The sequence below is a fragment of the Vicugna pacos genome, chromosome 30, assembly GCF_048564905.1.
Source record: "Vicugna pacos chromosome 30, VicPac4, whole genome shotgun sequence".
Lineage (NCBI taxonomy): Eukaryota > Metazoa > Chordata > Mammalia > Artiodactyla > Camelidae > Vicugna > Vicugna pacos.
In genome coordinates this window covers 29,758,278-29,781,508 of record NC_133016.1, presented here as the reverse complement: position 1 = coordinate 29,781,508, position 23,231 = coordinate 29,758,278, and the positions used below count along the sequence as shown (strand labels likewise).

Below are 23,231 nucleotides of genomic sequence, written 5' to 3'. Positions count from 1 at the left end.
GGTAGGCCTTTGGTTCCTGCCTGGGGTCGGGGCCTCTGACTGTGGAAGTGCAAGGTGGGGGGCTCCTGGGAAAGGGGTCAGGCGGCTGCGGGAGGGCGGTCCGCCTGTCACAGACCCCAAGGGCGCTAGTCAGCCCGTGTTCAGATGAATTGCTCAGGCCAGACCCCTCTGCCAGCGCCACCTGCCCCGGCGTCCCGGCCACAGTGTCCAGGGCCTGGTGTGCACCTGCCATCTCTCACCCAGCCGGGATCCCCTCAGTCCGCGGCTGGCGTCCCCTTCCCCTCTCCCTCCCGCTAGTCCTCTCCTCCCGGGCTTCCTCTTCTCGTCCGGCGGCCCGTCCCCGCCCCTGGGCGGGCTGTGTCCCGGGCGGGCGGGGTCTGCGGACCCGGACGGGGGCGGGCGCCTGGGACTGTGGCTGGGGCTGTCCTCCGAGCGAGGCTGCAGCCCGCGTCCCCCTCCCCGCTTTCCCTGCCCCGCGACCCCGGGGCTGCCCTGCTCTCCCTTTCCCGCTCCCTGAGGACCAGCTCTGTGGCGTGGGCGCTGCTACCTGGGCTGAAAGCCTCCGGCTCTAACGCCCAGCTTCTCCTGGTGGAGTCGGGAAAAGGGAGCGTCACTGCTAAGCGAGGTTCTGTCTCCCCCCTCCATGTTTCTGCCTCAGGTAAGTACCTTGAACACTTTCAGGTGTTATGATGGCGGTGCTTGTTGATGTCACGTGTTTTTATAGTGAGAGGGATTGCAGTGGTGAAAGCAGGGCTTGGTTCTGTTAAAAATGTGCTGAAGGCATGAGGCTGTGACATCCTCCTTCCTTCCCTCTCCCAGGGTGAAAGGAGTGATCCTCGATTTTCAAAAGATAGTTACAGTCCCTAACTAGCCCAGCCCAGCTAGTGTGTGTTAACAGGAACAGCACCACCAGAGGCCTTGGAGACCCAGGCATATTGCAGCCCTAAAGTGCTCCTGGCATAGTTTGGCTTGTTTAGGATTTTTGTTTTTCTTAAATTGTGGGACAGACTAGTGTATAAACTGAAAAATAATTGTCAAGAAATAATTTTCATAGGACAGTTTTATTGCGATATAGTTCACACACCATGAATTCCATCCATTTAAATGGTACAATTCAGCAGCTTTTTGCATATTCACAGTGGTGCATGCATTATTATTCCAGAACGTTTTCATCACTTCAGAAAGAGCAGTGGAAATGAATGACCTATCCACCCCTCCCAAGTGGTGGTTCTAAAGAAATTTCTTGGCTATTCCTGACCATAAATTAACTTGTTATATTCCAAGAAAAATCTGGTAGGAATTCTAACCAGAATTGAAATGAATCTGTCTATCAAAACAGGAAGAATTTATAACTTTATGGCATAAACTTCTTCTACCCATGAATATATCTGGGACCCTATCTTTTCATCTGACCAGAGCCTGGCCCATGTGAAGTTCTCACTACTTTTTGGGCTTGTGAATGATGAGATTCTATACATCGTTAGTTGCAACTGTAGCCTTTCACAGAAGAGAAAAGTAACCTCAGTGAAGCAAGTGACTCTCTGATGGTCAGAAAGAGTGACAGCCAGTGCTGGAGTGATCCAGTGGACTTGGTGTTTGCAGCTAGATTTCTCGACCACCTACAGTTAAGGGGATTAGAGAGTTCTTTTATTTTTTCTTAATGGCGTTGCATTTATTTTTACTTATTTTTTAAAATTATTTTTTATTTAAGTGTAGTCAATTTACAATGTTATTTTCAAGTGTGCAGCAGAGATTCAGTTATAAACATATGCATATGTATATATATATGTTTTAGATTGTTTTTAGTATAAATCACTACAAGAAATTGAATATAGTTCCCTGTGTTATATAGCAGGCCCTTGTCATTTATTTTATATTTACTAATTTGTATCTGTTAATCCCCCCTTTCCTGCCTGCTAAACACAGTTTGCATTCTATGTCCATGTGTCCATTACTAGGAGCACCGTTTTTCCTAGTAATATATGCTCTTTTGCTGCTTTCAGTTTCAGTAATTCCATCTTATCTGTGGGCGCTTTTCTTCTGGTGGCCTTAATGTGGTTTGCACACGTGGTAATAGAGATCTGTATTTGGGAGAACCCCAGGCCTCGTGTAGTCCCTGGTACAGAGTGCCCACTGAATTGATGCTTGAACTGGGAAAAAAGCACAGTAAATGTTGGAATTTCCACTATGGTTGAGAATTCTATAACCTCTTTTGACAAACTTAATATTGGCTGCACCCATTCTGGGTAATTTGGTGGAAATTCATGTTATGGTGGTGAAGAGACGGGGCCTTGTATGCTTCTTCTCTTTCTGTTTTCTAACACTCATTCTCCTGGGCCTTCCAGATCCTCCCCTAGAAGTGCCAGGTCTGGCTTGGTGCTGCACTGAGGCAATATTTGTTAATAAGGCCCTTTCCTCATCTCTTCTGAGCCTCCGGTTTTTTCTCTGCACAATGAGGGCTTAGACTAGATAACTACTTTTCAGTTTCTTTTAAAGCCATGTTTCCTTTGAGAAACAGAAAATGCAAATCTCTCCTCTCAAACCAACCCTTTAGATTTTGAAAAGTCCTCCAAGGAGTGACATAGCTCTTTGTGGAAAATGAATGTGATTGTGATTCCAGGTGACACAGAAAAGACTCTTCAGAGATTGATTGCAGGGAGAGGGCAGGAAAGGGGCAGTATGTCACACTTTCTAGTGTGAGCACTGGAGCAGGGGCTTGGATTTAAATACGGTGTCTGACGTGGCCTCTCTCTAATCTTGTAGAATGTGATAAACTTCTCTACCTCAGTTTCTTGATGTGTCAAGTTGGGGTGATAATATTTTAAGGCTTTTGTGAAACATTATGCACATAAGCCATTTGTGTATGGGTAGAAACAAGACCTGCTAGGGATTCAGGGATTTGTTTAAAAAAAAAAATCTTGTCCATAGCACTCTGTCTGTGTGTATTTAGTAGTTCCTGAAGGGTGAGGGTGAGTCTAAAGTCCATCGTGGGACAGGTGGCCCATGGTTCTCTGTGCCCCTGAATGCCCCCTCCTCCCCAGTCCTCTTCCTCAGTCCAGGATGAAGTTCCCTAGTAGATTTACTCAGAGGTCTTGTGAAAATGGCTATTCATTTTATTGTTTCACCAAGAAGGGCTGCCATCATGACCTCAGCCCTCCCCGGCCGCCACACCAACCCGGATCCCACCCCGGTCCATGTCCACTGGCCCCGCCAACGGCGCTGCCGTACGTTTACCGTCTGTGAGACGCCGCCCCAGAAAGGATGTCGGCCGCCGACTGACGCGGCCAGAACTAGTGGCCCGGCCAAGCAAGCCGCCATCCCCAGCAGCAAACACCGCCATGGCCCCGGGCAGCTGCACACTTCCGGAGCCCGCTGCCTGCCCCAGAAGCGCACGCCAGCCCGCGAGGAGCACGGCGTCTTTATCCATGGCAACGCCGCGGGGCCCTCCCCTAGCGCTTGCGTCTGCATCCTCCCGAGGCTAGACGTGCAAGGGCAGAACTTTCGGAGCCAATGGGAGCAAGGGCGCGGCCAGGACGGGGGTGGGGGGAGGCTTATGGGGCAGCTGGGCGGGGCCGGGGCGGGCGGGGCTGCGCGGAGGTCCTCAGCTGCAGGTGGCACCGGCCGGAGGCTGGGGCAATGCTGCCAACAGTGGGCGCGGTGGCGGGGCAGCGGGGCGGGGGCACCCTCACCTGTCTGTGTGCGGGGCTCAGCCTGGGCTCCGCGGCCTCCGCTTGCACCGGAAGTGGACCCAGGCTACCTGTGGGCAAGATAGAGGACTGAGCCCAGGCAGGCACGTCTGGCCAGGTAGGGCACCTGAAGTGCAGTTCCGCCAGGCCGGCTGCCGGCCTTGAATACGCGCTGCTAGGCAGTTTCCAAGAAGACGGGATCTGTCCCAAGAGGGGAGGTAGGGCAGGGTGCCAGATGCCTGGTTGGGTGCGGTCTTACAGGAGAGCCACGTTGAGAGGGTGCAGAGCAGCCCCTGTGTTGGCGGGGCTAGGAATTTGGGGTATAGGGTGGGGATGATGTGTGCCATTCCCTGTGGTCTCCCAAAGAACTCGCACCCCCAAGCAAAGGACCCTGCTCCCTCCACCCTTCACTGCATCCCCTGCCTTCCCCATCACCACCGCCCCTGAGCCCGGAGTGTCCCATGACCTCTCCCCACACCAGGCACCGTCCCTGTTACAGGTACTTATCTCCTGGTGGTTCCAGCCCAAGGGTGGGGGCTGTATGTGATCAGTTAGGATGCCTGGAGCCTTTGTATGAAACCTCAGACTATAATGCAGGCGTGCACAGAGGCCCCTCAAACAGGATTCCCTGCATTCCCTCCCCACCACGCACCCACAGCGCAGCTGCCACACCAGGCCAAGCCTGCAGGAGGACCGCTGTTCCCTCTCCTCCTGTCCCTGATCAAGAGTGCACCGCCCACACTGCTGGGTATTTAGTGGGCCTTAGAAGAGCAGCTGGTATTTTCATGGACAAATATTTGCTCTTTTGGGAAGAGTTGAGTGCAAAGGGATGTAGGGTATGCCTTTTCTGTTGTCCTGGAACTGGTGACTAGGATGCAAACTTAAGTCAAAGCAGTTTTTAGAGAGAGCCGCAATATATCTTACCCAAAGATCACTGTTCCCCTACAAAGGCAACACCACCTGGCGGGTGGGGTCCTGGTCCCTCTTTCTGGAGGTTGGGCTTTGCACCCTCCAGCTGGGACAGAGCCCGAAACAGCTCTGAACACGCTCCAACAGGCTTTCCCAGCACAAACTGCCTTTATTTTGAATCTGGCTGAAGGAAGCAGCTGAGAAATCTGGGTAAATCTTCCTGGGTGTAACCATGCCTTTTGTGCTGAATGAAAGAGCGGCTCTCCACATGCTAACAGCTTAGAACTGAATGTGTGTCGAAGCCTTCATGCATGTAGCATGTTGGGAACAGCGTTTCATGGTGAGGGGAACTCTATAACTTACATGTGTATGGGGAAGCCCTCACTCCAACAGGGTTTTCCTGCACAAACTGCCTTTATTTCGAAATTGGCTCTTGCTGAGAAATCTTGGTAAGTGTTCTTAAGTGTAGCCATGCCCATTATGCAGGATGAAAGAGCGGCTCTACACTTTTTCACATCTCAGAAATGAATGTGTGTTGAAGCCGTCATTCATGTAGCGTGTTGGGAACACAGAATTTAGTGGTGAGAACTATGTAAATTACATGTCTATGATGAAGCACTCTCTCGAGCCGGGTATTCCAGTGCATACTGCCTTTATTTCGAAACTGGCTTCTCAGAAGCCTGTGGTCTCCACTGCAGGTCTGTCTCCAAACCCAGGGCCAGCATGGTAACTCTGCTCCCCCTGTCTATTCTGGAAGTTCTAGGTGTCCTCCATGGCCCTTCCACCATTATGTTTTTGGAAAACCCCGCAGATGGAATGGGCCTGAGAACAGGAGAGCTGGATGCCAGAAGCCACTGCCCAGTGTGAGGCTCCTGGGAGGGGCATCTCCTCTCCGTGGGCTCTGATCTAACCTCCCCTCTCCCCCACCCCCACCCCTCTCCTCCTGCATTTCCTGATTGATCCCTGGATAATGGTCCATACCAGGAATGACCTGGGAGAGGTTTTATGAGTCTTTAAGTGGAAAAAAAAAAGAAATCTTTAGACAAGTTACTGAAAGTAACTTCCAGCTTTACCGGGAAAGACCTCATTCCAATGTTTAAGGCTAGTTGACAGGGTGTCAAATTGCTTAACCACTCACATCTGAGCAAGTGCTACCTCTCTCTCCAGCTCCCCGCAGCATCCACCTGTGGCAACTTGGCCAAAAGAAGGCAAGAAAGCTCTTTCCCCTCGCCAGCACCAGCGTGGCTTTGGAGTCAGTGGAGGCTGAGAGAAAGAGCCCCGCCCTGAGGTTTGAGGGGCCTCCAGCCACAGCCAGAGGAGCGGGGGTTTTCAGAGTGGCCCAGCAGGGAAACCAGGCAAGGCCACCTGGCCCAAGTCTTCCCTGCCCAGAGAGCCCCATGAACTGCTTTGGGCCACACTCCCCGTTTGGGCCCCCTGCAAAAAGTTACCACGGGAGCCACACCTGAGAATGCAGAAGGACAGCCCTTTAGCCTGGGGTCCCAGCAGGTGTGTCCTGTGAGACCTGTGGCCACATAAGTTCCTTGTGTCTCCAGGTCACTGAAGGGACTGTGCTGGGCATCTTGGTGGTCAGGGACATGGGAACACCTCTAAACTCTGAAGAAGGACAGAGAGACTCTTCCTGGAAGCAAGGATTCCAGGGAGACACCTTGCCCAGAACTGGGGGACTGTGTCCTGAGTAGACCCCTGGGAGGCAATGTGGGGCTGTGGGGTCCTCTTCTGAGAAGGGAGCAGGTGAGTTTTCCGGGGGTGGGGTCCTGCTTTTTCCAGACATGTCCTTGTGTAAGACTCATTTACAAACACCTCCAAGTCCACCTAGGGGTGGCCCCAGAGGTGGGGGTAGAGGAGGAGAGTGAAGGGTGCAGACTTAGGGCCCCCTGAGCCACCCAGGGAGCCAAGGGTCAGTGGGAACATCTTGGGAGTCTAGTGCAGGGGTGGAGGACGAGCACTAAGAACATGCCAAGTCATGCAATAAAGTGACCCGTGACCACGAGACACAGGTGGCCATACACCAAAAGAGGCAGATAGAAATTTAGACCCAGGATCTGAGAACCTTGAGAGGGGCTGGAGGGTCCCAGGAACCCTCAGGAACAGCTCTTCTAGGGGCACAGACATCCCAATACACACATTTCTCATGGAAGCTTTTTGGGGTGCAGAGTGAGTTACCAGGATCCTGAACTTAGTATGGAATCCCACCCCCTTGTTCATCACGGTACCTGGCAATAAATTGCTGTCATTTGTCCCTGGACATGCACAGGGGAGCTGACTGCTGTGGGGGTCACTGCAGGACTAGAATCTTCTGGTGTCTGCTCTGTGACCACAGAAACCCAGGGGGATTTCTCAACGGGAGAACCTGGAGACCATGCCTGCAAGGACCACCCTCATGGGATGGCCAAGGAGCTCCTGGTACCCAGGTCACCAAGTGACGAAGTTGTGAGGTTGCCTGGGGTATCCTGGGGGCATGTAGATTTCTGAGGTCAGCACGTGGGCCCAGCACTGCTGGATGGTCTGCACAAAGAGGGGCCTGCCCTCCTGATGATGGCTCTTAACACCTGCAGGGAAACTGCTCCCAGGGCTCCTGGAGGTCCATATTGAGAGTGTCCTGCCAGCCTTGTGGGGTCACCTTCCCCTGATGCAGAAGCAGACCTCTCTCCCTTGAGGCCCAGGGGACACCTGGCTCAGGTGCCACCTGTGTGCCCTGGACACGCAGAGCCCCAGAGCTCTGGCACAGCCTGGGGTGTGGTGGTGTCCGGGCAAGAAAGGCCCTGGGAAGGGGGTCATTCAAGGGCAGAGGCCACTCTGCAGGGATGCTGGACCTGGCAGCAATGCACTGCTTCAGTACTCCCTTGGGTTGGGTCTCCAACCTGTGGGATGGAAGGACCACTCCTTCCTGCGGTGCAGTCGGGGGAACTAGATCCATCGTCAAGGTCAGCCCTGAAAATGGAGGCTGCGCTACCTCCATTCCTGGAAAGAAAATCAGTCCCCTCCAGTCCAGGTGATTCAGAAAGTCATTCAGCAATGTTCGGGGCCTCCACTTTAGGCTTTGAATTAGAGCTGAGTGGCTTAGGAGGCCAGATCCCTGTCCGTGGCTCCAGGAGCAGGCTTTCTGCTGGGGGACAGGATCCTCACAAACACCTGTGTCTTTGTGGGACACTCCCCTCTGACAAGCTGGGAGGCAGGGTGCAGTTGTGGGAAATCGTGTTTACATGAGCAGAGGGCCACCATGTGGTGGGGGCACAGGAGACTGTGAGAATGAGTCCCACAGCCTTTCTGGAATCAAAAAACTGGCAAATGTGAAAAAGTGCATAATTTGTTTTATTGAACAGGCTGCTTATGTACGTTTGGAGGACCAGGTTCAAGGACTCAGCATCCCTCCAGGACAATAGCCTCAAGAGAAGAACAGACAGAGCAGGAGGAGATCTGGGGTTTCTCCCAGGAATGAGGTGGAACAGGGATTTCTGCAGATTTGCAAGGAGTCCCCGACCACTGAGCATGGGGTTACAGCCCCACGAGCCCCTGTCATGTTTGGCTTGGGCTCTGGTTCTGGCCTGCTCATGTATTCTTCCAGCAGAGTTCCAGAAACTCAGAGGGTGGAATTAGAGGGGCTGCGTTTGGAACCTAGTGAGGAGTTGGAGGGTCCTTTATATTGAGTCCCTTCATCCTAATCACCGTAGCTGAAGCCCAACACCCCCCAGGCCCCCATGGTTGCCGTGGAGGGAGAACAAGCCTGGCAGGCGACCTAGGGGTCCCACTACTGTGTCCTTCCCTTGTCTTCGTTCCCTTTCACCCCGGAAGGTGTGATTGTCTCGTGTCATGGTGGCCTCCACAATGTCCCTCCCAGTAATCTCTCTTCTCCATCAGGTGGGGTTCCCAACCCCGCTCAGCCTTCTCTGCATGGATGCTGAAGGACCAGGCCCACCTGAAGTTCTGAGCTCGAGCAGTAAGGTGGAAACAAAGAAACCAATGGAAAAAAGAAGCAAGTGATTGTGGCAAAGCTCCCCACCACAGAGAAGCTGCCCTGAGTGGAAGGGAGAGTGTGGGCATGCCCGTTTGTTTCCTATCTCCCAGTGCTCTTAGCTTTCTTATTGCCTACCTGCATGGTTACAACAAAATGATCTGCAAAACTGAAAATATTTACTCTCTCGCTTTTACAGAAAAGGCTGGCCAGCCTCTGGTCCGGTACCAGGCAAGAGATTGGAGTTCCTTTCCAGTTTGGAAACATCTTGGCAGGCCCAGGTTTGCAAAGGTCTTTAAGAGTAGTTACGGAGTTTTGCTTTTAAACTTTTTTACGGCTCTATATACTTGTGAGATGTGGTTGTGATGTATAATTCTGAGTCGGGATTTTCTCAAACTGTTTCTCACTTCTTATACCAGACATTCCTAAATTCCAAGTGGAACTGCATATTAAGGAAGCCATGGAATTTAGCAAAAGGATACAGATCTCATTTCCTTTTAAGCATCGATGTACCTCCATCATGGCAGTATTTGTTATGTGTTATTGATAGGGGAACTAAGTAGTAAACAGATTAATAGAAAATAGGGGATTTTAGGTACACAGGTTCATCTTTTCAACATTGTTTGTAATATTTGCAGTTTAAGATGACCATTCCTGAGAAACAGGCAGCCTCTTAGAATGAAATAGCATTTCCTCTGAACCATAATTAATTTTTATTTTGTAGACAGCAGGAAGGGTAATAACACGTCACACATTTGGGGACGTCAAAGAGAAAATGTAACTTTCTGGGAGCGCACTCCCCCGCCTCCCCCTGCCCTTTTTACTGTCCCATTCTCCCTGGAAGGCTCTTTCTTATCTTCTGCTCATGGCTCCAGTAACTCTTTCTTCCTCCTTGTTCCTCAGCTGGTAAGGTTAGTTTTCTACTTTGAACAAGCAAACAAGCCAACAGAAGAGAAATTTCACAAGCAACTCCCAGCACATCCGCTCGCCTTCTGATGTCTGTGACCTCACTCTCGGTGCCCCACCGCTTATTAAAAGTGGCATCGAAAGCCAGTTCCTCCAAAAGTCCCCGAGGCCCCATCCCTCCCATCTTCTCTGGGTTGTCACTCCCAAAACCATCCTCTCTTTCACTGCCTCATCTATTTTGTTCTCCTGCTAGTTGGCACCATCAGTATATAAACGTCCATCCTCTTAAACCAACAGCACTCCTTGACCCTAATTCACCCCCACCAATTGCCACCCTGTGTCTTTGCAGCAAATCTTTAAGGAGTTGTTTAAACTCACTGTCTGCATCTTCTCTTGAGCCATCCCCTTTTACACCCATTCTGGCTTTTCGCCTGATCCCTCGCTCTATGGAAACTGCCCTGTCAAGGCCATCAGTGACCCCATGTTGCTAAATATAGTGGTCAATTTTGACTCCTCATCATGCTTGGCCCCTCGGCAGCATTTGACCCAGCTCTTCCATCCCTCCTACCCCATGTTCCTGCTTCACTCAACCTCCAGCCCATCTCTCTGTCTGTTTCTGCTTTTGGCCTGCTGGCTGGTCCTTTGCCAATGTCTCCTGTTTTTTCCAAACATATACTGTGGGTGTTCCCCAGGGTGGGTTCCTGGGCCTCTCCTCTCTCTCTCTGCTATTCCTTTGGTGGAAGCAACCCAGCCTTGGAAATTGGCATGCCATCAATTTCTCGATTTCTCCAAAATTCCCTGATTTCCCCTTTCCATCTGAGCCTTTATCCCTGAGACTCACATCACATTCTTTTCCTTTCATTCATCTTGCTTTCACATTCATACATATGTTCTACTATGAAATTACTTTTCCAAATTTTGAATCAGTACATATATATCATGTAAAATGCTCAAATATGTATTATTTCCACTAAGATGCTAATTCTACCTTAGAACATTTCTGCACTTCTGTATTTATGTGAATAAAGCGAATAGTATTTCTACAAGCCTCATAGTTAAACACTGTTAGTTTGGGGCTATTATGTAACATGAAATAATGGTACATCAACATAGTCGTTTTTCATTTATTTTTATGTAACACCGAGATGAGGTTTTTGCCCTGAAGACTGGTTTTATTGAAATTTTACCTACGTTACGGACAGTCAGTTTATGTGAAAGCCCTCATTTCTCCCCTTTTTGATATATGCTCCTTTTGGCTATATATAACATATAACTTGGCATGAAACAAAATTCCCAAATCATTCACATAATACAATTAATATGTTTAATTATATTTTTTAAATGTTAAAAAGAAAAAGAAAACAGATTCCTCTACCTATTAGGCACTTCTGTGGCAATATGTAACACACCCCTTAACCATGACATTGAAGAACTGAGCTGATACCAGCCCCTTTCCACCTGCTCAGCCCCACCTTTTCCCATCCCCTTTCCCATCCGGAGAGGACATCCCTCCCATTGTCCAGGCCCAGATGTTGGAACCATGTCCTTTCTCTCTCTTTCTTTTACACTCACAGACAGCAAATCCAGCTTGTTAGAAAATTCTGGATATTCTGTCTTAATTAAATACCTGCTCTCTGCTCCCCGCCCTCCTAAGAGCCACCTTCAGCCTTTCCTGGATACCAATAGCCTTCTGTTTCCATCTTTGCTTTCCTACAATCTCTCATCCACACAGAGTCAGAGGGAGCCTGTAAAAACATACATTGGGGGTGGTGGGTGTTGCTCAGTGGTAGGGCGCATGCTTAGCATGCTTGAGATCCTGGGTTCAATCACCAGCACATTCATTAAAATAAATAAATTACTTCCCCCCAAAAAACACAAACACAAAAGCATAAGTTGGACTACATCACCCCTCCCCTCAAAACTCACTAAACGGGTCACCATGTCATTAGGAGCCAAAGTCGTCACAAAGGCCTCAGGACCCGGCGTGCTCTGCCTCTCTGCCCACACTCTCCCCCTCACTCTGGGGGCCTCTGGCTCCGGCTCTTCCTTCTTCCTCCGGATCTATTCTGCTTCAAGTTCATTACTCCGTGAGATCTGCCAGGATTGCCTTATTCTCTCCTGCCTGCCTCCCACCCCACCGCCATCACCCGAGTTTGCTCATATCACTCTTTTTTAAAAATTTTTCCAAACTCTTGCTACCCCAACATGCTGCCTGTTTCCTCTGCTAAAATTCTGAGCCCCCAGTGATGGGGAGTCATGTCTATTTTGTTGACTGATAAAGCCCGAGAGCCTTGGGAACGGTCTAGTTAGGAGATTCCCGTATGTAGTAGGAGCTTATACACATTTGCTGAATGAATGTAGATGCCCTGGTCCAATCCGATGGAGCACTTCTGTGACGTGCTCAAAGAATAACTCTCCTTTCCACCTGAGAGGGGGTGACAACTTCCCTGGTGATTAAAGGCAAGAATTTTTTGCTTTATGCTGTTAACCTTAGGCGGGGAGACTGGGGGATCTTCATATATATTTTTAAATTTGGTTCACTCTGCAGTTGGTCTTTGGTCTCTGTATAATTTTGAGAAACTCTTTATGAGTGATCATTCTTTGATCAGATTGAACAGGTTCCAGGGGGAAGGACCAAGACTGTCCCATCAGCCATTCTATGTGTCTTGTCCTGGGACCCAGTGGATGCTCAGCATGTAAGTGAACCGACAGGAGTGAGTGAAGAGATGGGAGCATCTCATTATTGTGGCAGATCTCTGTCCAATGCCTTGAGATTTGGGGACGGGTTTACGAGTGCAGAAGGGAGAGCTCAGGTCCTCTGTGCTTTTCCTGAGTGCCCTGGCCTTACCCATTCCCCCAGCCCCCTCTGGGCAGCCAAGCCAAGGAGCTGGGCCACCAGGGGTTGTGCTGATCAATAATCCACCTTCACCCCAATTCCGGGGGTAGGTACACATGGTTGTAGACACTGGAGTCAGTCCTTGGAGGAATTCCTCACCGAACTCTGTTTTGGACCTTTTATTTTTCTCTAGAACCTCCAGCTGAAGAAGATTGTTTTAGACACATGAAAGTTGAGGACACCTTCTGTCCCCTCGCAACCCAGGTGGGGCTGGGAGTCTGCTGTTTCTATAGCCGGTGGGCTCGTGTTGATTTGGGCATCCCTGTGCCTGAATTCCTGCAGTACACTCGGTGGTAAGGTTGGGGGTGCCTGGCAGGGAGGGAAGCGGGTTGGGAGACTGTACAGCTGGGCTGATGTTAACCTGGGGTGAGCGGGAGCTTGCTGATGCATGGCATCTCGGGGCAGGGAACTCTCCACACTCAAGAGGGGTTCCCACTCCCGCAGGGTCCCTTTGATCAGGTTGCTGGGCTGTCAGGGGACCACAGGGGTCCCAGTGAGGATTAGGGTGCCTTCAGGCAATGGGAAGTGTGGGGTCCAGTGGCAATTGAATTAACTGTGCACCCAAACCCAGCCCCCACCTCTTTCAGCCTGTTTCCTAATCTGCAAAACTGGAATGTTATTAAACATCTCGCGGGGTCATTGATGGGCTGGGACAGACTAGACAGTCAGGAGCTGGAATTCCTCTGTCCCCTGATTGTTTGCCTTCTTTCTGACTATTTGCTCTCACAAGCTCAGTCTCTCTGTCTCTCGCTCTTTCACTTCTAAGTGTCTCTCATGCTCTGGTTTCATTTGATTTCCAACCACCGCCCCTCCCCTCCGCCAAACTCCAGATGAGTGAACTTGATTTCTATGTGTCAGTTCCAAATTCCCAGGAAAGATGCTCTGTCACCTCTGGATCTGCTGTCCAACCCATGAGTTGTGGCCAGAGGAGCGAGTCCTTCTGGGACCAGCAGAGGGTCTCTGCCGAGCCCACAGCCACCACTGTGGGAGCACATAGCTCTCCGTGGAGGAAGTAATGGCTGTGACCTTGTGTCACTAAGTGTGAATTTATGTCTTCTCTTGAACCACCTTCATCCTCCTAAACAAAGATGAAAATTAAACACTCCCGGGATTTGTGTCATGGAACACTCAGGTTGGGGGCTAATGGGGCTGGAATTTCTACTGTATTTAAGGGGCTACACTGAATCCCCAACGAGAGCCTACAAAGGGAACAGCACCGGCCCCACCCAGCACTTAGGGCGCTGAGTCTGCGTGACGGTGAGCCAGGCTTCTGACCACAGCTCAGGGGTCTGGTCTGACCAATTAGCCTTTGAAACCAACCAGCTTTGGATTCCTCAATCCCACCCTGAGGTTTTACCTGAACCATCAGCTTCTGTATCTCTGAAGACAGATGCTGAGGACCCTTCACGTAAGCCGTTCGCACAGCCCTGTTCAGGCCTTTGTGCTGCACGGTCTGCCCGGCGAGCTGACCGAGGTTGGTATTTTACTGATGTTAGAAGTAGTCTGGTTTCCCGATGTACTGTTTCACTGAACAAGCAACAGAAGCCACTTCTCGCTGATAAAAGCAGAAAAGGGACATAATGAAAAGATCCTGGGAGGGTGTGTGGAGTGGCCAGGACCGGAGCCAACCCAGGAGCTGTAGGAGGTGTTAGGGAGCCCCAGGCACCAGGCTGGGAGGGGTGCTACCGGGCCCCCTGCCACCCCAGAAGGGACCCCCCTCCACCCGACCCTCCACCTCACTCACTGCAGGTTCATGTCCCGGCAGGGCCAGGTCACACTGAAGCCACCAGCACACACCTCAGTTGGGGAGCTGGCCCCGTCTGAGCTGCGGGCGTGCCTGGTGTGGGGAGAGGCCCAGTTAGAGGAAGGCAGTTCCCCTACTGTTCCGAGTTAAGGTGCAAGTCAGTGCCCATCACTCAGGAGAGCCAGGCTGGACGGACCTCATTGTGGTGACTAGGCTGTCTGAGTTCACTTATTACTTTCTACGTTTGAAGGCCCTGGAGGGAGAAAAAGTGAAGGTTCTAGTACTTATTTTGTGTTTCCCACGTACCAGGTGTGGTAAACAAGCCACTTCAGACAAGGCCCGGAGCAACCACGTAAATAGGCCACGGAGCAAGTCGTGCAGTCAGGCCTCTGTGGTCCCGAAACCCGTGTCCCCATCGGCTCCATAGTTACCAGTGGAAACTAGGGGGATTTATGGGACTGTGTGCTCCTGTGAGGGCTGGGATATGTGTGTTTAAGTCCACATCTTCAGAAACTCGGCTAGAACCACAGCCACTGATTGCACGGTGGCAGAGGAAGGGAGGATTCCAGCCTCTGGTCCAGCTCGTGTGGAGCTCAGAAGTTCTTCCTCCTGTCCTGAAAATAACACCAAATCTGAGGGAGCTGCAAACCCACTGCTCTTCTTAGATCCCAGAAGACTGAGGGGGAAAGCTGCTTCCAACCCAGAGAGGTTGCAAAGGGAACAGCGGGCAGGCTTGGAGAGTCACAGCTCCCAAGGCAGAACCTGCTTTTGTAAGAACCCCGGGGGCAGGCAGATTTAACAGGTCCCTGAGGCCAGCAGGAGGCTCAGTGTGGGGAAATCAGAGTGTGACAACTCCAGGGGGCCAGTCAGAGGGGCCCCATGCTCTTTTTCATGTATTTTACATCCAGGACCGTGTCCTGTTCTCAGAATGAAGGTCAGAGGATAACTCCTCATGCTTCCTGCCTGGAGAGGAGAAAATAACTGTATTGAAATACACCCAGAACATTCTGTTTCATTGGGGGAAGTTGTTTTTTGTTTGTTTTTTTAATGAGAAATTATTTTACCAGAGCCTAACCAACCTGGGAGAAGGGAAATCCCTTCTGTGTCACCCAAATTGGGGTGGGGGGAAAGAGACACACTTGTGGAGGTCACAGCTCAGGGCACAGGCTCAATGAGAACTAATCACAGGACTGCAGATGCCCTGCTCTGTCCCGCTCCCCCAACACCTTACCTCCATGTCAGTAGGGCCCGTGTGTAATAACAGGAATAATACTAACAGAAGTAAATGTCTCAGGAGTGTCTAGGGAAAACCCAAAGACAGCGGGGAGATGAAAACAAGGACACACAGGCTGTTTTAGCCTCTCACACCAATAGCTGTAGCAAACTACACACAGCCCAGCCCCAGTAGATAAACAGACAACCTCACAGAAGAAATTATTTATTTTGGTTCTCTTACCCAGTGCATTCCATGGTGCATCCTCGCCTAGAATTGAGTGGAAGCAAGTCCATCTCAGAAGGGACATAACTGAAGAGGGATGGCTTCCCAGACTCTGAGGGGCAGAGAGAGCACCAGCCTGGGTTAGAGAAAGGTGAGGGGTGGGGTAGGGTGTGGGCTGCCTTCTTCCCCATATAAGGAACCTTCCTGAGGCCAGCACAGTAGGAGGGAGGGCCATGGGGTGGAAGCAGCCAGACTTCATCCTGAGAACTGTTGGGATGCCTCAAATGGACCATTCAGGTGCCCAAACTGGGCCCTGATTGAGGGAGCCAGTCGGTCTGACTCAGAGCCCAGGACTGAGGTGGGCTCACAGCAGGCCGGTATTACTTGGCCGGATCCATTTCACTTCTCCGAAGCCCTGTGTAAAACATGAAGCGTGGACGGCCTGGTGAGCACAGCTCTGCCCTCAAGACCGGTTTCAACTCCTCTCTTCCCAGAGAACAGCATCTCTGAACCCGTCCTGGGTGACCTCACAGAGATCACCCTAGTGGCCCAGGCTAGTGACCGGGAACATGTACCTTCCTGCAGGCAACCCCTGACGTCCACTGATGCATCATATACTGGCAAAGAGTGAGTCACTGTGCATTGGTCTAACAGCAGAGACTCTGCCAAAGGCCCAAGAGGTGGTGTGTGGGACATGCAGGGGTGCAGGAGTGTAAGCAGTGCAAAAGTGTAACTGGTGACAGGGGTGCAGGGGCTGTGGAGGGCGCAGGCATTTCAGGGGATGTGGGGGTGGAGGAATGCAGAATTGCAGAGAGTGGCAGGGGTGCAGAGGTGCAGGGAGTGTAGGGATGCAGGGAGGTGCTCAGGGACCTGGCCAGGATAAGAAGGCAAGTGCACATCCTTGCAGTCAGCCTGACCCCGGTAGGCTATTGCAATGCTTTTGGGCTGCGGCGGCGGCGGTGGCGGTTGGGAGGCTGCCCGGGCAAGCCGATCGATTTCTTCTCTTCCCTGCAGCCTGGCCTGGGGTGGGGCTTGGCCGCCGGAGATTCGCCAGATGTTGCACTGCAGGTAAGCTTGCTCCTGGGAGGTGGGGCGGTTAGGTCAGAAGGCAGTGGCAGCGGCAGAGGGGCGGAGCGGGTCTACCCCTGGTGAACGGGTGGAATAGCTGCCTTGTCCCGGCTGCTGGGCCTGGGAGCGGCCTCTTCTTCCCCAGGTCTCCGGACACTCCTGTCCCACTCAGCTTGCTGAGTGCGGAGTGGGGGCGGGGCCGTTAAGGTGCGGGACCCACGGGGGGAGGGAGGCTGCCGCGGGGGAGCCGATCAATTCGCTCCGCTCTCCCCAGAGGCGGAGCCAGGGGCGGCTTCTGCTGCCCTAGAGGTGGGACGCGGGTCTCCAGATGAGCTTGCTCCTGGGAGGCGGCGGCGGAGGCGGCAGGGGCAGGGGATGTGTTCCAGGGAGTTGCTCCATTTCTTCTCTCCCCCACGGCCTGACTTGGGGGCGACGTCTGCCGCCGGAGATTTGCCTGAGGTCCGACTCCAGGTGAGCTTGCTCCTGGGAGATGGGTGCGGTGCGGTCAGGGGGCTGGTAAGGTGGTGGCTGCAGGCATAGGGAGGCTGCCCCGGAGGAGACTGTGGATTAGCTCCATGTCTGCACCGCGTGGCCTGAAGGCGGCCTCTGCTGCTCCAGGTCCTGGGACACCCCTGTCCCACTTTGCCTGCTGGGGGCGGGAGGCAGGGTAGTCAGGGTGCAGGGGTGGCGGTGGTCGGGGGCCTGCAGCGGGGGAGCGGACCATTTGCTCCCATCTTCCCCGCGTCTTGTCCTGAGGGCGGTCGCTGTTGCCCTGTGTTATGAGACGCGTGTATCCTAGTCGGCCTGACCCCGGGAGTTGGACTTGGTACTTTGGGGGTGGTGGCAGCAGCGGCAGGTTTTCCCATGGAACTTGTCCATTTGCTCCCACTTCCCCCCATGGTTTGCCCTGGGGGCGGTCCCTGTTGTCCCAAGTTCGTCAGACGTCCATCTCCAGGTCAGCCTGCTCCCTAGAGGAGGCCACTGTGAGGTCATGGGCAAGAGTGGTGGCTGCTGCGGGGGTAGGGGCTGCCTTGGGGAGCTGGTGGATTGGCTCCCGTCTCCCCGATGGCCTGGTGTGGGAGTGGCCTCTCCTGCCCCAGGTCACCAGACGCACCTGTCCCACTCAGCCTGCTGGGGGAGGGGCGCCCTGGGCGGTGCCTTTAAGGTGCGGGGGTGGCGATGGCGGGGGTAGAAGACCTGCAGCGCGGAGCCTATCAATTTGCTCTCCTCTTCCCCGTGACCAATCCTGGGGGCGTCCTCTGCTGCCCAAGAAGCCGGATGCCCGTCTCCAGGTCAGCTTGCTCCTGGGAGACGGGCCCGATGTGGTCGAGGGGCAGAGGCAGTTGCGACGGCCGGCCACTTCTTCTCCTCTCCCCTGACCTGGGGCCACTTCTTCTCCTCTCCCCTGACCTGGCCTGGGGACGTCCTCTCTGGCGCAAGATTCGCCTGACACCCCACACCTGGTCTGACTGCTCCTGGAAGGTGGGCGCGGTGAGATCAGGAGGTGGAGAGGACAGGGGCTGCCCCTGGAGAGCTGGAGGATAAGCTCCAATCTCTCTGCAGGCCTGACGTGGGGGCGGCCTCTGCTGCCCCTTGTTCCCAGGTCACACTTCTTCGGGTCATATTTCCCCGGGGTTGTGGTAGGGTGCGGGGGCGTCGGGGTGTTGGCGGGGGTATGGAGCCTGCCGCTCGGGAGCTGGGGGTTTAGCTCCCATCTTTTCCGCAGATTGGCCTGAGGGCAGCCTCTGTTGCTCCAGGTCGCAAAGCAATTTACTGACAGCTTAGCCACCGGAGGTGGGCAGGATGGGCTGAGAGGGCTGAGGCAGCCGCCAAGGCAGCGACGGAGGGGGCTGTCCCTGGCCAGCTGGTCAATTTGTTCCCATCTCAACCTTTGCTGCCGCAGTTTCGCAGAACGCCCTTCTCCAGTTTATTCTTCTCCAGGGAGGTGGGCGCAGTGCATGCAGCCCGAGGTCTGGGCTCTCCCTTGGGAGGGGCAGAACTCTCTTGTTCTCCTTTGTCTTTATTCTTCAGCGAAGTGGTTACTGGACGCAATTCTTAATTCTGAGAAAGTGTAGCCTGTGTTATGGAAGAGCTGCTGGACAGTGAGGTTTCTGGGTGGATTTTCACATCAGCTGATGCCCCAGGCAGGCAGGAAAGCTATTACTCAGAGCTTCTTAGTCTGGGGTTGGGGATGGCCCCGCCATCCTCACCATGCTTTTTAAAAATGTGTTACTCCCCTCTTTTTCCTAGGTGACATTTTAGGTTATTGGGTCTCAGATTGCTGGCACACTCATCCCTGTTCTCAGACATCTTTTAAACTTGGGTGAAGTGATAAGTAGGGGAAGATGATTTACTGAAAGGTAAGAATACTTAAATTCGCATTAAAGCTACATTCTGTCAATCTTTCTAAAATGATTTTCCTCTGATTCTAAATCCACGACCTAGTGAATGTTGTACTCCTGTGTAAAATCATTGATCTTCACATCACATTTGTTGAGTGGTCAACGAGATTTGTTAATTAGATTATTCCTGAAAGGAAAAGTTCAGGCTTTTCAGAATTCCTTGTCTGATGTCACCCAGGCAGTCACAGTAGAAGACAGAGCTGATATAAAAATCCCTCAGCTGCCTGAACTGCAAAGCTTCTGGGATTACTGATCCCTGAAATGCAGGTGACTCTTGATGATAATCTGGGGGATGGTTTAAATGATCAGATTCTTCCAGTCCTATAAATGGGTTCCGTGGCCCCAGCCCCGGGAGAACTGGACATAAGGGCCATATCGTGTGTGGTGGGATGGGAAGGCAAGGTGTAAGAGCTGGAATCACTGAGATTCCACACTCGCTAAACACAGACTCCAGAGCCTAATTGTTGTCAGGTTCTGTTCTGGATTTGAGAGTGTGTTCATACATGATTCTTGCCCTTCTGGAGTCACTGCCTGGGTGGAAGTAACCTTTACATAGATCTGTGTAGGATGACATTTAAGTAGATGGGCTGTTATGGTTCTCAATGTGCCCAGGCTTGCTCTTCCAGGCACTCGTGGGACTAACGCGAGTCATGTTATTCACTCATTCACTGATTTATTACCCTTGAATTGATCACTCGTCCCACAGTAAGTGAAACAAGGTAACAGGAAGCTGAGTTTTGTCCCCTCTCCTATCACTGATTGTTTTTCAGTCGGGCGCCCTGCGTATGCATTGTGAAACGGTGGTATTTCGTGCCCAATGGGGCAGCACTGTCAGTTCTGAGAATCAGGGGAGACACATGGGTAGGACAGCACCCTGACACACATGGCACCCCCCATCCCGTGAGACAGAATTGTCGATGCTCAGGTGACCCGATGTAGACTGCGGTGCTAAACCTGAGCATGTTTAGTTACCCTGGTGGCTATGAAAATACAGACTACTAGTCGCTACCTCTGGAGACTCTGAGGGTGTGCACCCCAGGATTCTGCATTTTAAGAAGCACTTTAACGAATCCTGATGAAGAGATCTGAGTGTCCCACGGAGAAACACTGGTGTGCGAGGCACCAATATTGAGGATTCTCAGGGAACGATGTCTTTTTAGGATGGTCCATGGGCCCTCACTTTAGACTTTTGCCTTGAGTTTAATTTTATGTGTTCAGAAGTGATGTCTTTCAATCCCAGTGCATGTCAGCATGCTCTGTGCAGGGATTTACTCTCAGTAGATGGCAAAAACTATGATTCTTCAGGTCACCGAGCTACACTGTGAACGATATTTTATTTTGGTTTTCTTTGTAGCAATGCAGAGTCTCCCGAGAAGAGATTTAGACTCAACAGCTTTGTGTCAGACTTTGGAAGACCGCTGCTGCCCAAGGTGTTCTCTGGCAGTGCAATGATGAATCTAGGTCCCTCTTTCACTGCTACATCAATGAAGTGGACCACTTGGACAAGGCCAAAGCTGGTATCCCTACCATAGCCCTTTACAGTGTTATTCGGCTCCAGGAAGCCATCAGATGCAGCAGGTGGCCAGAGGAGGAGCCGAACAGACTCATGAAATGTGACATCCCCAACTTTATCAACACGGACCAGAACTCTGCCTTTGTGGAAGATGATTTCCTGATTTTGTAACTACCGATTGTTCTAGAAAATAAGCCAGTTGCCCAGAACTCACACAAAGACTTGAATTGAGAAACGTGCTTTCTCAGGTATCTTTCTGAAGATGTGAAGTCTGTCTTTGTATGGAAGGAAGTCCCCTTTCACAAAACTGAATGTGTTTGTGTCTGAGAGAGGGAAATGGAGACAGAAAGACGAAGAAGCAGAAGAGAGCCCCCTCAGAAGAGATCTAGTTAAGGTGAGTTTTTGTGCCTTTAAAAAACATTTGGGGTTTTAGGGGGAACAAAGTATTTACACTGTCTTATTCTCCTCATTGGAAACCTTGGCCCCGTCGTCAGAGTCAGCGGCCTTGAACGGGGGTTGCACGCTGCGTTTCATCTGGCACTGCCACTTCCACGCTCTGCCTTTAGCACGTTGCTTTGCCTGTCAGGGTTGCCACCCTTTTAACTGTAAGGTGAGGAGTCTGGAGTAGATGATCCACCCCAGCTCTGCTGTTTTGCAAATTTCTGATTTCGTATTCGGATGAGTCTGGGATACACCCAGAGCAGTATAAACCAGGCCCTACCTCCTGCCTATTGCTGGGGCATCCCTCAGGTCTGTGCCTTCTACTCAACCCTTTACTGAGCCCAGCTTTGGTCAGGAGCCCAAGTGCCTACCGGGATGGCAGGGGACTTGTCTTTCGTGGTCACGGTGGCCAAGAATTCTATTGGTGTGCTGAAACAACTCTTCTGAGATCCTCCACCCACCCCTGCTCAAACCTAATGACAGCACTACGGTTCCTTTCCTAGGAGGAGGATCAATCCATGGTGCATTTTATGACAATCCTGTCCCCAGGGATGCACGGAAGTTTATCAGCTGAGTGAGGGGAGGTGCCTCTGTGTCCCTGTATCTCTGTCTGCTGACAGTTCGCTGCCACCGGCTACTGAACAAGAAAAGTGCTATTCACCATGTTGTGTGTTTTCCAAATGTGTAGGTGATGGTCTTGTGGCTCGTGCGTGGGCTTTGATTTGGGATGGTGAAGGGCTTATAAATACCTCATCAACATGTATTCGAGGTGGCCTGGTGCCACACAGATTTGATTCATGAAGGCATCAAGCCTGCACACTGGTTTGGAAACAACTTGGTTTTGATCATTCACACTGCATGCATGACTCGCTGCTAATCTCTGGGTGGTTTTTTCATTTCAGATTTATTCACCCCATGTCTTGCTTAAGCTGAAAAATACATTTATTTCACCAGAATATTCTCTGATTCTTTGTTTACACACATCCAGTTTTTTTAATTCCTTTAAAAATGATTCTGTGTTTATAATGCCTCCTAATTTCTATCATCTCTATGTTGCCAGTGGCCTGAGACATGCACCAGATTTGATGCCGGAACAGTTCCACCAAAAGAAATCCCTTTGCCGTAATATCTTTTGAGGAAAATATTATTCTTTAAGGCTCTAACAGTAAATCGTAGAAGAAAGCATGGAACATTTCTTGTAGTTAACACATGTTCATGTGAAAAGAAATGATATTTTCATTAAACAATGTTGATTTTAATAACTTTTACAAATGTGAACATTATTATTCATAATTTAAGTAACCAGATAAAACCACAGTTATTTATTATGAAGATTGAAAACTATTTACACGGTCTCTTAATTAGAAGTAGCTTTATTAGAAGACTGAAGGGTATTTAAAAGATGGAAAAATACCCATGATGACACCATCATTTTTATTAACTAAATATCAAGAACTGTGCAGGGATAAGATTTAACCCTCTGCAAACTGCCAAGTTAGCATGAGGTAGTTTGTGGATGCTGCCAGAGGACAGGACACTCCCCCAGGATCAGAGACAAAGGACTCCCTGCCAGCACAGAAGGCAGCCTGTGGTTCAAGTTCATATTGGTTCCTGAGTTCCTTTCCTATTGCTGTTGTAACAAAGGACCACAGACTCAGTGGCTTAAAGCAATACACATTCATCTTCTCACTGTTCTAGGGTGCAGTAGTGCAAAGTCAATGTCAGTGGGCTAAAACCAAGGAGTGGCCAAGGCTAAGTTCCACACCTAGGCTCTTGGGAGGGATTCATCATCCTACCTTTCCCAGCTTGCAGAGGTGCTCACACTCCTTGGCCCAGGGCCCTGTGTCACTGTGACCTCTGCTGCCACTTTACATCTCTGTCTCTGACTATATAGATATAGAGGAAGAGTCTTCTACATCTGGTATGGACCCTTTTTCCTACATGGACATTGTATCCTTATTTATGTGCAGATGAAAACCCCTTCCCTCCAGGGTGCGGTGGCATCAGCTCACAAGATGACCACTCTGGGCTTTAAGTGTCCTCTTTGTATTGTCATCAGGGAACTTCTCTCTCCATAGTTAGCTCTGTGTTACTTTGTTGTTATATTTTACCCAGAATTACTGAAAGTTTTACTTAAAAGGGATCCTAATTAGCTCTGTTTACCTGTTTCCAGAGCTGAAAGCTTCAGTTCTAGAGTATCAGTTTGATTTTTCCTAAAAATACATTCCAGTATATTTCTCTGGTGAAAGTCTCTA

At 51.1% G+C, this 23,231-nt stretch overlaps 2 protein-coding genes across 2 annotated transcripts in view; both read left to right on the top strand.

The window, feature by feature from the left end:
• The window catches only part of LOC140690342 (uncharacterized), a 141,967-nt gene extending 124,964 nt beyond the window's left edge, over nt 1-17,003 (top strand). The window contains exons 23-34 of the mRNA XM_072952050.1: nt 5,763-5,883; nt 6,149-6,347; nt 7,940-8,056; nt 8,475-8,649; nt 8,768-8,859; nt 12,084-12,170; nt 12,504-12,663; nt 13,757-13,844; nt 15,575-15,703; nt 16,047-16,179; nt 16,567-16,620; nt 16,895-17,003. The gene's annotated coding sequence lies outside the window, so the exon portion shown is untranslated. The remainder of the gene's footprint in view (nt 1-5,762; nt 5,884-6,148; nt 6,348-7,939; nt 8,057-8,474; nt 8,650-8,767; nt 8,860-12,083; nt 12,171-12,503; nt 12,664-13,756; nt 13,845-15,574; nt 15,704-16,046; nt 16,180-16,566; nt 16,621-16,894) is intronic.
• Nucleotides 17,004-20,654: 3,651 nt separating this feature from the next.
• LOC140690345 (uncharacterized) overlaps nt 20,655-23,231 on the top strand; it is a 36,064-nt gene continuing 33,487 nt past the window's right edge. Inside the window, exon 1 of the mRNA XM_072952053.1 lies at nt 20,655-20,929. The gene's annotated coding sequence lies outside the window, so the exon portion shown is untranslated. The remainder of the gene's footprint in view (nt 20,930-23,231) is intronic.